The 12,170-nt window shown below is 40.2% G+C and overlaps 2 long non-coding RNA genes across 3 annotated transcripts in view; both read right to left on the bottom strand.

Moving 5' to 3' along the window:
- Window positions 1-664, bottom strand: part of LOC111826275 — a 30,000-nt gene extending 29,336 nt beyond the window's left edge. The window contains exon 1 of the long non-coding RNA XR_002829561.1: window positions 547-664. This is a non-coding gene — a long non-coding RNA (uncharacterized LOC111826275). The remainder of the gene's footprint in view (window positions 1-546) is intronic.
- A 2,122-nt stretch (window positions 665-2,786) lies between these two features.
- Window positions 2,787-10,200, bottom strand: LOC106697376. Of its 2 annotated transcripts, none has more exons than XR_002829560.1 (4): window positions 10,082-10,200; window positions 7,481-7,571; window positions 3,656-3,757; window positions 2,787-2,828 (listed from the first exon to the last, which is right to left on the bottom strand). It is a non-coding gene; the product is annotated as an uncharacterized LOC106697376 (long non-coding RNA). The 2 variants fall into 2 exon arrangements; XR_002829559.1 differs by having other exon boundaries at window positions 7,481-7,575; window positions 10,082-10,155.
- Between the last annotated feature and the right edge of the window lie 1,970 nt (window positions 10,201-12,170).

Here is a 12,170-nt window from a genome sequence, read left to right as displayed (position 1 = left end):
GGGAGGGAACGCCATCTCCTCCCAACAGAAGGGAGCAGCTCTGCGGCTGCCACCTCTGCTTGCAGCTGCCCAGCAGGTACGTGGACTTTTCTACGTGGTATCCACTTGAAGGCCTTTTGGTAAACGTTTCTAACTCTCAGAAGTCAAGTGTTCTCCTATAGCTTAGCTATTACACGGCACTGAAACAGAGGCCTCAAAAAAAAGTTGCAAAGCATTCAGAAATCGATTAAACTATAAATGCATCATTTCTGGTAGTGCTATGGGCACCTTCTCTACATTCTGGCTGGGAGGCACTGAGTAATGGGTAGGAGCATGGAATCTGAAAGCAGAGAACCCGGACTTGAATCCCAGCTCTACAACTACCCAGCTGTGTGATGGTGAACAAGCTACTGGTATGTCATCTCTCTGTGCCTCAAGTGTCCTCTTCTGTAAGATGGAGATAATATAAGCACCCACCTCATAGGGCTCTTTGGAGAATTTAAGGAGTTCACATGTTAAATTTGTAGAACAGTCCCTTACATTTAATAAGCATCACAGAAGTGTTACCTTTTATTATCTAGAATCACAGAATCTTCTGCAAGCACTCCAGCCTTTCCCTCCATCTCCCAGCCTCGACGGTCCCGATGGCACAGCAGAGACTAGGATTCAACGCACCTACTGAGCATCACCCTCACCAGGTATCTAAAAACAAAAAGAGCATTTTCCCCTTTATCCACAACTGACAGAAGACGGCTGTGCAGCTCCCCCATCCTCACGCCTTCCCCTGTAAGTGCTCTCACTCTGTCCAGGCCCTTTCTCTACCTTTGCGTCACCTTTGGACCAGCAACGTTCTAGTGGATTCCTTGACGCAGGTGGGGTGACCAGTTGTTTCCCTCCTGTCACCTGCTCTAGCACAGCCATTCTTAACACAGATCACGTCACTGGTCACCCACCACTACGCACAGACATTGCCTCTTTTTACTCGGTGGAAAGGGATAGCCAAGAAGTGTTTGCACTACCAGTTTTAAAACAGAAAAATAAAGAGAATTCATTTAGAAAAAAAATAAAATGAACCCCTTTAAAGTTTTCAAAAAGAATTTTTAAGTTGTTTCAGAAAACAGACAATGCTATACCAAATCCAAACCAAGAAAATCATGTTAGTGACCTGGTGAGGAAAATAAACTCTATTTGAAAAACAGGAGATTAAGAGGACGATGATATGTAGAAAACCAGGTCAGCATTTTAAACTGACATTATCATCATGTGAACATGGGATCTGTATGAATACAACTTGTTAAGAAAGACTCATGGAATTTCTTTTTACATAGTTCTATGAGAACTGGGCAATTTCTGTTGGTTAGATGGTTTGGGAATGGTACATTCTACAAAGCACACCAACTGTCCAATGTTTTAGTCCGTTCTGTGAGCTTACCTTGGGGACTTGGGTAGCTGAGGCTTAGTTTAACAAATAATTAATGGATCGGTCCTCAGACTACTCTTGGCATTTTTAGAAACCAAATCAAGTTGAAATGGTTTGCGTTACACTTATGAGCCCTGAGTTCTTGGGCAAGACTCGTTGGCCTCAACTGTCATGTGGAGATAATTGTACCTACAAGCAGCAGAAAATGCAGGTGTTTCTGTCCCACCTTCTTCAGTAAGCACCCCCTACTCCTCTTTCATAGTTTCCTACCCCCCACCCCCACACACACCCCAATATACTTTGCTACCCCTATTGGTTGTTAATCAATGACTATACTCCTGGATGGAAGTCAAGCTCCCTTTCCTAGCCCATGGCCCAGAGTTGCCCTGTGGGGCAGATTGGAGGATTTGGCCTGAGATGCTCCCTTGCTTGGCTCAACTCCCTATCCCTGGCCTGCTTCCCCCACTCCATACTGGTCTCTCCTAGAGCCACCTCAGGGACAAAACCCTTGTATACGAACCTCATTTCAGTATCTGCTTCTGGGGACCTCTGAATTCACATTTTACCCCCACAAAGTTTTGAAAAGATGGACTAAGATAATGCATCTAAAGCCCCTAGCACAATGTCTGGCATGGAGGAAGCGCCACAGGAGTGTTTGCTATTGTTCTTACCTGAGGTTGGACCAGCAGAGCAGGGAGAACCAAGAGAAATATAATACAAGGACTTCACACAAACATAAAGCCACAAACACACAAACTCTTGAGACACGTTGAGGGAACTGAATAATCCACATAATTGCTTCCATTCGCATCACTGGTGGCACCCTTGGCCTTAATTACAAGGGAATAAATGCTTCCGGCTGAGTTGTAATGCAAAGAGGCTGCTACTGTGTGCTCCCGTGAGACCCACCACAGGCATTCAATTGAGTTAATAAGTATGGATACCGGGAGACTTAAATGTTCCCTCTCCCATCTGCTTTAAAAATATATATATATACATATATGGAAACTCTTTGGTTCGTCCTTTAACCGAGTTTCATGGAGTAGTTCCAAGGTTGCTTGCTTAAAGGTGAGCAGCGGGAGTCTTAAGAACTTAATTTTAAGAAATTCAAACAGCAAAAAGTGCACTTTGTTCTTTGAGTTTCTTAAACCTATATTCCCTATCCTTTCATAATAATTTGTCTTTTATGGATAAAATATACACAAATCACTGAGGGGGGAAAAAAGGCACCTGAAATGACCTGGATGACCAGGTTCTCCTGTTTTTAAATGGTATACACAGAGCATATTATTAAGATTTCTATACAGTAGCATTTCTATCACAGCTCAGAAAGAGAATTTACCGTTTCTTTATTATTCAGTTCAAATATAAGGGCAAAGAAACTTACAGGATTTCTTTTTTTTTTTTTCAGGTTTTCATTTATCAGCTCCTGGAAAAAAAAAAAGTGATATAGGCAAAATCCCTACATGATAAAACCCAAACCAAAGTAACAGTGGCTGGTGGGAACCTCTCAGTGAATTATTATGCTCCTAGGTCCTGAAAAAAAAATTATTCTTCTCCGGTTCTCTCATCTGACCCCACTACAGACGAGCTTTTGTCCACTTCACAGCACTTGTGCCATTAATGATCTCCTCCAGGACAAATGGGATGTTCTTTCTCCTACCCTTGTTCACTTTAATCTATGTGTTGCCTTTGTTCAACTCAACCTCTCTCTTCCTCCTCCTCCATAAGCCTTTCTTCTCCTAATTTTGTCTGATCCTTTACTATTTCTTTTTCAATTGTATTATGTATTTTAAAAATAAAAATGAAAAACACAATTAGAGTTGGGGGGGGGAAGCACCCAAATCCGAACACTATTATTTTATTGGATTTCCCTCCTCCCACCCAATTTTTTTTTTCTTGCTGGTTTTTACATATTATAAATGGGACTCAGGATCCTTCTTTTTATAGGAAATGTCTTATTTTAATTATTCCACATGTTGCTATATAATCTTCATAACCTCCATCCTTAATTCCTTTTAATAATCTCATCTTTCTTTTTTATTCTCTCCTCCTCGGTCTATTCTATTTCCCCGGGCAAATTCACTCCTTTCCCCTAACAAATCCACTGAAGAGCTGGAAACTATATCTCACATTCTCCTCTTATGTTCAAGTGCCCTTTTGTTCTAATGATATGAATACTATTTTTTAAAAAACCAACAAAGCAAAATAAAATCCCGTGTCCCGCCAAAATATTTATAACAAAATACTACTTACTCTGGAAGTTAATCTGACAATTTAGATCAAAGATGTATTCTTCTGAAATGTCTAAAACATATCTTTCCTCTAAATAATTCCCAAGATTTTTTTTCAGAGTTCCTGTAAAAGTAATAGGTAGATACAGGCACTTAATTAGTAGTTTTCAACAAGACTGATATTAGATTAGCATTTTCTAAATTCTGCTCCAAGTAAGACAAGTGAAATACAAAGATGCTCATTTGAAATACAAGTGATATTCTATTTCAAAAAGGGAAAGATTTCCATGACCAAAAACCAAAATAGAATACAAGTTGGGAAACCTTAAATTTAAAAAATTTAAGAGATTTCTTTCATCTTTACTGTAAGAATTTCCAGAGCCTTGAATATATTAATCCCAGCATCTCTCAGAGTTGGTAGATGCTCAGTAAATACGTGCTTAATACATAAACACGCCTTGTGAAGCTCCAGGAAATAGTACTACATGTAACATTCCCCCCAAAGAAAAGCAATTTCTTTATTAGAGTTACTTAAACAACTATTTAAAAGATGTTTATTAGAACACTGTATAGACCAATTAAAAACTTCAAATGGTCCTGAAGTGGGGGTTGGTTAAATGAATTATATTCTGGTGCAATAGAAGACCATGGAGCCATGAAAAATGATGATACAGGTCAATGTTTAATGATACTAAAAGATGCCAATGTCGTGGGAAAAAGTAGATGATAAAACAGCATGAAATTTTGTATGCTATCTATCTAAACAGATGTGTAGATATGTCACATAAAGTATATACAGGGTGGGGCAAAGGTAGATTTACAGTTGTATGTGAACCACAGTTTATTCTTGTATTATTATTTACTAATTATAGTATTATTTTCCACATGAGCAACCATAAACCTACTTTTGCCCCACCCTATATATTTGAAAAATGAAGAATGGTGCAATTACATGTGATGTGATTTTCACTTTGTACTTTATTTTTTATTGTTTATATTAATGAATTATTCAACAATGTAAATAAAGATTTAATTTGACAAAGAAACTCATTTCAATATTATAAGAGAAAAAACAGACATCAATAGTATCTAACAATAAAGAACTAAAACAGATTATAGTATATCATAAAATATCACAATATGAAGTCATTAAAATGATGTAGAAACACATTTAATTTAATGGAAAGAGATTTACAACATATTTTTAAGTAGAAAAAGCGGTTATAAAACAGCATGTATAATATAATTTTGTTATAAAATAGTTATATGTTCATAATGGTATAGAAGGATCTATAACAAAAACTTCACACTGTCAATCACTGGGTTAATAGGTGTTTTCTAAACTTCAGCAAGTTCCTACATTGCTTATAGAACAATAAAATCAGCAGACTTATCAATTTTTTCCATAGTTTGTTACCTTAGCAATCTGGGTAACATAAATAAATCACTTATGATCAAAGAAAAAATAGGATTCAATAACAGTACCTGAGTAAATGCTTGCTTAAAATGGTAATGTTAATAACACTAGCAAAGATGCCTAATCTCTCTTCCAAAAATAATGAAATTGTGGTAAAAACAGAAATGATTTTTTTAAATGCCTTTAAAGAAATAATAGCTTTAATTGCATGAAGCCTTCTACTTCTTGATCCCTAGTAGTCTGATGTACTAAGTGGTGTGGACAAGCATTTATGTCTACAACCAAGAACTAAAGGAAATCAAGGTGTCTTGATTTTGAACATTTAGCATGAGGTTATTTAAAGACTCAACAATCTGCATTAAGAAATAATTCCAGTTAGTCTCTGTAATGCCATTGTAATGCCATTCTTAGCATTCATGTGTCTAAATTTCAGAAAATAATTTAATTTATGTAAAAGACAGTGGGATCCACAGAGGAGTCACAATTTTTATTATGCCTAGAGCATTAAAAAGAGTACGACCTACAGCCTCCATCATTTAAAAAGAAACAGTATTCTAACCTTGAAAGAGTCCTAATTTCAGATTTTAAAAAAATTCCCTTTAAGATTAATCAGCTTAGCTTTCTATATATAAGTAATATATTGTTCGTGTTTGTCTCGTTTTGCTGCCAACTGGTGAAACTGTAGCAGGCACCAGAGTCGCTGAGATCTAGTAAAGAGCTCAGTGTAAGAAAGCACCCCAAGACAAACAGCCACTATGTGTATTTAGTCAACTATTCAGAAAGTTGTGAGAAAACACAGTCCAAAGGATTTCAAAGTGAACTAGGTCTAGCATTATACAGGGTGGGTAAAGGCAAGTTTTTGGTTGAAGTCAGTTTAAATAATAAAACAGTAAAACTAAAATGACCTTAATGATATTTTTTCCCCCATTTCCCAAACCTCGGTCATTAATGTATTGTCCCCACACGTTTTGTCATGTTTGCATAACACCCCTGCTATTATTTATTGAACATCTTCCTGTTAGGTCTCTCTCCTAGGCAATACTATCTATGAATCAGAGCTTTGATGGGCTACTCACGTAATCATTACCCATATAATCATCCAGCCATCCAAAAAGACCTTGCATATTTGTCATCTAGTCTAACATTCATTTCATGGAGCCCAGTGTAACAAGTAATGTGTTCAATTACCTAATGTGTTCAGGATCTTACTTGAAGAGGATGACAAAGCAATTGATGGATTTGAAAAACAATCGTAATGCAAAAGAGATTCTGTTCATGGCCTGTCTGTCTGCTTAATTAACTTTAAGTATATAACTTCAAAGATGCTGGAGTCACCTGTCCTTTCTATTGCAATTTCACTTACAAATATTTTTTTAATATGTTTTTACTGATTTTAGAGAGCGGAAGGGAAAGGGAGAGAGAAACGTCGACCAGTGCCTTGACTGCAAACCAGCAACCTTTTGGTGCATGGAAGGACACTCAACCAACTGAGCCACACTGACCAGGGCCTTTTTTTTTTTACAATTCTCATATGACTCAACATTCTCTGCCTTGTGTTATCCATTCATCCAACAAATATTTATTGAACACCTACCTTGCTCCAGGCATTGCCTGGAGCAAAACAGCCTAGCCACCTTGTCTTCATGAGGAATCTTACATTCCAATACATTTTTTAAAAAAAATATGCTTTTATTGATTTTGGGGGAGAGGGATAGAACGAAATATCATTAATTGCCTGACTCCTGCACGCCCCCTACTGGGCATCAAGTCCGAAACCTGGGCATGTGCCCTGATGGGGAATTGAACCAGTGACCTCTTGGTTCATGGGTCAATGCTCAACCACTGAACCACACTGGCCAGGCCATTCTAGTACATTTTTATAGCTTTCTAAGTATATATCATGTTTCCTTTTCTAAATTCTAAATTCCTGGAGGACATAAAATGGGTCTAGTTTAACTTTGACTTCTCCTCCACAGCTTTGACCTGTGTGTACTTTTCAAAATAGTTCAAAATAATTGTTTAGGTCATGCCCTTGGCTGGGTGGCTCTGTTGGTTGGAGCGTACTCCCATGCACAAAAAAAGATGGTAGGTTCGATTCCCGGCCAGGGCACATACCTAGGTTGTGGGTTTGATCCTTTTTTCTCTCTCTAAAAATCAATAAAAACATATCATTGGGTGAGGATTTAAAAAGTAATTGTTTTAAGTCTGAAGTTAGCTGTATTTAAAGATAACATCTTGCATAAATTCATTTGTTATCAAGCAAAGTAACACATTTTCTTTACTAGCTTAAGAAAAGATATTGTATTTACCTTAAATTTTAACTATTTCCCAAAAAAATTCAAACATTTCATGTTACTAATCTTTAACTTTTATTAGGAAAAAAACAACTAAACCAAATATCCTTTTTTAAGTGTTGCGATAATAGCTTACAGTTAGGTGCTGACAGTTGACCATTTTCAGCTTTCAAATGGCTTCTTCTTCAAGTCACCGCTGTTGTCTTTTTCTCTCCTGGATGTTCTTTCTCTCTTAGAAAAGAAATAAACTATAGTGATATATTCAAACTTTATGTAAAGATTAAACCTATAAAACAGGTAGACTAAGGCTTTGCAGCTTTAAATATGATTTATTTTATTTATTTATTTATGTATAATTATTTATATATTTATATATTCTCTATATATAAAAGGCGAATATGCTAAGTGTCCATCCGACCAGTAGCTATGACACACACTGACCACCAGGAGGCAGACGTTCAATGCAGGAGCTGCTGAGCTGCAGTGACTTGGCAGCGGCGGTTCTCGGGTGATGCACCCTGAAACCAGAGAGGAGGGAGCCCAATTCCTCGCAGGGTCGCACGATTCCACTTTCAGCCATGGGTTATGTTGTTGCTGGGGTACTGCTGGCCCCGAATCTGGTTTATTGCACACCTGCATTTGTGTTCCACACCCTGTATGACAGCAACTTTGCAGAGTGCCCTCTCGCACTCCAGGACCTCTTGGGGGATGTTGGGAGAGCCGGTTTCAGCCCCATCCTCGCAGGCCAGGCCGAGGGACCCCACCTGCCAGAGGGATCCCATTTACTCAGCAGATGCCCTTCGAGCTGCGGTGCCATCCCAGCTGCAGCCGGGGAGGGACCACTGGAGGTTGGCTCCAGGGTATGTCCAGCCTATCTTGTCCAGTCCCGCCCCACCAGCTACCTTCTAATTAATTTTCTTTCAATGTGCACAAATTTGTGCACCGGGTCACTAGTTTATTTATAAACATACTTAATTATAAATATACTAGAGGCCCGGTGCACGGATTCATGGGGGGTCCCTTGGCCTGGCCTGTGGGGATCAGGCCAAAACCTTCTCTCTGACAACCCCCGAGGGGTCTCGGATTGCAAGAGGGTGGTTCTTGGGTGACATACCCTGGAATCGGGCTCCCTCCTCTCTGGTTCCAGGGGCATCTCCTGAGAACTGCAGTTGCCAAGTCACCGCAGCTCAGAAGCTCCTGCATTGAGCGTCTGCCCCCTGGTGGTCAGTGCACATTATAGCTACCAGTTGAACGGTAGCTTAGGCTTTTATATATATAGATTTCTTTATTTTAAAATATATTTTAATTGATCTTGGAGAGAGAAAAAAACATCTATGTGAGAAACACTGATTGGCTGCCTCCTGCACACCCTCTACTGGGGATTGAGCCTGCAACCTGGACATGTGCCCTGACCCAGAATGGAGCCAGCGACCTTTTGTTGTGTGGGATGAGGCTCAAACATCTGAGCCATACTGGTCAGGGCCATCTCTTCTTTTTATGGAACTCTTCTGCTTTCACATAAAATCAGAGAGGATTTCAGAGGGAGCATAAAACACCAAAAATCTGGCTCCAGGCAAGTTGCTCAAAGCCATCAGCCTTTGGTAACAAAATCAAATTCTGTGTCCATCCCCTCTTTCCAGCTGTTAGATAAGCTGGCCTCCCCCAAATAAGAAACTTAGCCTGTTCTCAACAAAATAGAAATATGCACAAGTTCTAAACTTTCTTACATTTTAGTACCTCCTTGTGTGTGTGTGTGTGTGTGTTTTTAAATGGGGAAAAAGGTAGTAAGACTTTACAGAGATTTAAAAAAACAACAACTTATAAGTCTAGATGAGAACCAAGAATGTCAGTAATAGGGCCTTGTGTTTTTGATGCCTTTTTATTCCATTTTTAGTATCTAGTTAGAACTATTATATTTCCTGAATGCTGAGGACAAACCCAGTTTAAGCTCTGCTTCTTAATCTCTGTCTCCCTTTTCCCCCTCTCAATACAAGAGGATATGGCTGGTAGTTTAAGAAATGATAAAACTGACTCTCAAATAGCTCTGTATGTACTTTTCTCGGGCTTCAGTATTCCTCCCACTGATATAAATAGTTTCTCCTTCCATGGTAACTCTGCCTCTATAGGAAAATGCTGCAGTGCGGCTGCGAGCCTGGGTTAGGTCTGTAAATTATGCGTTAGGGATGCTCTTGCTGCTCTTCAGCTTGAAGCAGAGGTTTCTTTATGTCCAAGTGAACACCTTTGCTCGCTACTGAGACAGCAGAGCAACACAGGACACTCGTCAGCATTGCAAGCCAACACCTATGATTCCGTGATCAGGAAAATAACAATAATATACCTCCCCCCCCCTCCCCCGCCAAAGACCAACAAGAAAGTCTAGGAGCTAGGTCAAACATTCCCAGTATAACATACCCTTAATATTAAAATATCACCACACATCAAAACTGTATCAGTTCTTTCAGAACTTCAGTCACTCAGAAAAGGTTTCAGAATCTAACACATAAATATCATTTCTTCGTGAGTCAATGCCACTGAATGGGCGGTAAGGGCAAGGGGTATACAAGGAAACACAGAGCCCAATGAGTGACCCTTGGCTATCTCAAAATATTACTGCTATTGCAGTAATCCCGAAGTGAGGCCTTAAGGGCGGAGGGGCCTAGAAATGGAAATAAAGGGGGGTTAAATTGGAAACATAGAGGTGGAAGAAATAACAAGATCTTGTTTGAGGAATACTCACAGGATAAAAGGTGGGAGGAAATGAATTGGAGGGATTGGAAGGAGGTGATGTCAGCTGTCACCATATTTTCTCATGGCTCATAGTTCCCCTTCTTCTTCCTCTTCATGCACTTTGATCCCCAAGTCCTGTTAATGAAAAGTTCTCAAATCCATATCCCTCCTCTCCATCACCACTGTCACTGCCCTTGTTCATACCAGCCACATCCCTCCCCTGGACTGCCTATTGCATTAGACTCCATATGTCTCTCTCCCTGCACTCACCCTCCTGTAATTTATCCTACATTCAGCCATGAAATGTGACCTCTCTAAAGCAACAACTGGATCACATCTGCCAAATTCCTTCTCTGGCTCAATTGTGCCCTAACCCTATGCACACAGCCTTACAGGACCCTTTATCATGGTACCACTCCTGCTGCTCCAGCCTCACCAGGGATCCCCCACCTAGGGCTATCGCTCAGGCCCAATAGGAAGGCAGCAAGGTGCAGTGGTCCAGGGGATGGATGCATAGCTACACAGCGGGCTTCGAGTCCACCCCGCACCATTCACCTGAACAAGTTACCCAACTATGGTGATTCAGTGTCTTCATCTATCAAATGCTGTTAGGAGGATAAAGTGAGAATATAATTTAAAAGTGCACCTGGTGGTGCTTATTAAGTAAAAGAAAAGTAATTCTCTGGATTGTCAAGTTCTCTCCTATCCCAGTGAGTTTACATCTTCAGGTTCCTAAACCCATTTTGGGGGGCAGACTCTTTCTCAGGGTCAATCTTTAATCTTCCTTCTGGAAGGAGCTAAAATATCAGGTCTTCTGTGAAGCCTTTCTACCACACTTTGTTCGTTCCCCTATTAAAACTTTTATGGTTATCATTTGTATTAGTTTCCTGTGGCTGCTGTGACAGATTACCACAGACTGGGTGGCTTACAACAACAGAAAGGTATTCACTCATGGAGCTGGAAGCTAGAAGTCTGAAATCAGTATCCCTGGGCTGGACTCAAGGAGTTGGCAGGGCCACACTGATTCCAGAGGCTCTTCAGGGAAAATCTGTTCCTTGTCTCTGGTGGTCCCTGCATTGCTGGGTTTGGAGCAACACTGCTCTAACCTTGCCTCTGTGATAACATTGCTGCCCCCTTGTCTGACTGTCCAATCTCTTATACAGACTCTTCTGCTTGCATTGAGGGCCCAACCTGATAATCCAGGACAGTCATGCCACCTCAAGGTCTTCAACTGAACACATCTAAGGTAACCATAGAAGGTAGCATTTATGGGTTCAGGGATTAGGAACCAATATCTTTAGATGCCATTATTCAGCCACTGCATAACTCTTTGCATGTATATTGGTCTTTTCACCTTTGTCTGACAACGGTCTATCCCAGTGTAGATACATAATGCATAATCAATAACTGAAATGCACATAGAGGTATGCCAGTATAGGGTACCAGTCCACTGCCCATGTTCATCCGTATTCCATCTTAGCTAAGGCTTGATTTTCCTAGGCCAGAGCTATTTCCTTCACGTGCCAAGTTGTGATTGGAAGGAAATTTCCCTCACGAGTTCGATCAATTTCTAGGTTAGAGACATGAAGCAAAGGGGGTCTTCATCTTTGTATCACTTCCTGTGAGCCACAGTGAGGCGAAGCAATGGAAAACTCCATTCCTTCCAAACCCTGGGCAGAGAACGTGGAAGAGATGGAGGGGCCCGGCAGCTGGAAGGTGACTTTCACGGAATGTGAGAATTCCGAGTGAGAGTGACAAGCATGAGTTGCATTAAGAGTGCTGTCATCGCAATTTGCCCAGGCTGGGTTGTTGCCATTCCTTGACCATTCATTTTAAACAGTTTTCTTCGCAATTTAAGGGCCTAAATTTGTGGCTGTTGCTTGACTATTTTCCCATCTCAAGTCACTGTGTTCAGCACAGGCATGTTTCTGAAAGGAGACTGCTCCTTTCCCCGTGTCCTTAACCACAAGAACAAGTCTGCCTCAGCCACCACTTGCCCAGGAAGACAACTCAGTAGCTATGCTAATGTTTTTCTCAATGAGAGAAGAAAAAATTGCATACAATAAAAACGTAAACAATAGATTACTTTGCACAATTAA

This window comes from Myotis lucifugus, unplaced genomic scaffold (assembly GCF_000147115.1).
Source record: "Myotis lucifugus unplaced genomic scaffold, Myoluc2.0 scaffold_65, whole genome shotgun sequence".
In the NCBI taxonomy this organism is placed as follows: domain Eukaryota; kingdom Metazoa; phylum Chordata; class Mammalia; order Chiroptera; family Vespertilionidae; genus Myotis; species Myotis lucifugus.
The sequence above is the reverse complement of the archived record's forward strand: the minus strand, read 5'-3'. Positions and strand labels throughout refer to the sequence as shown.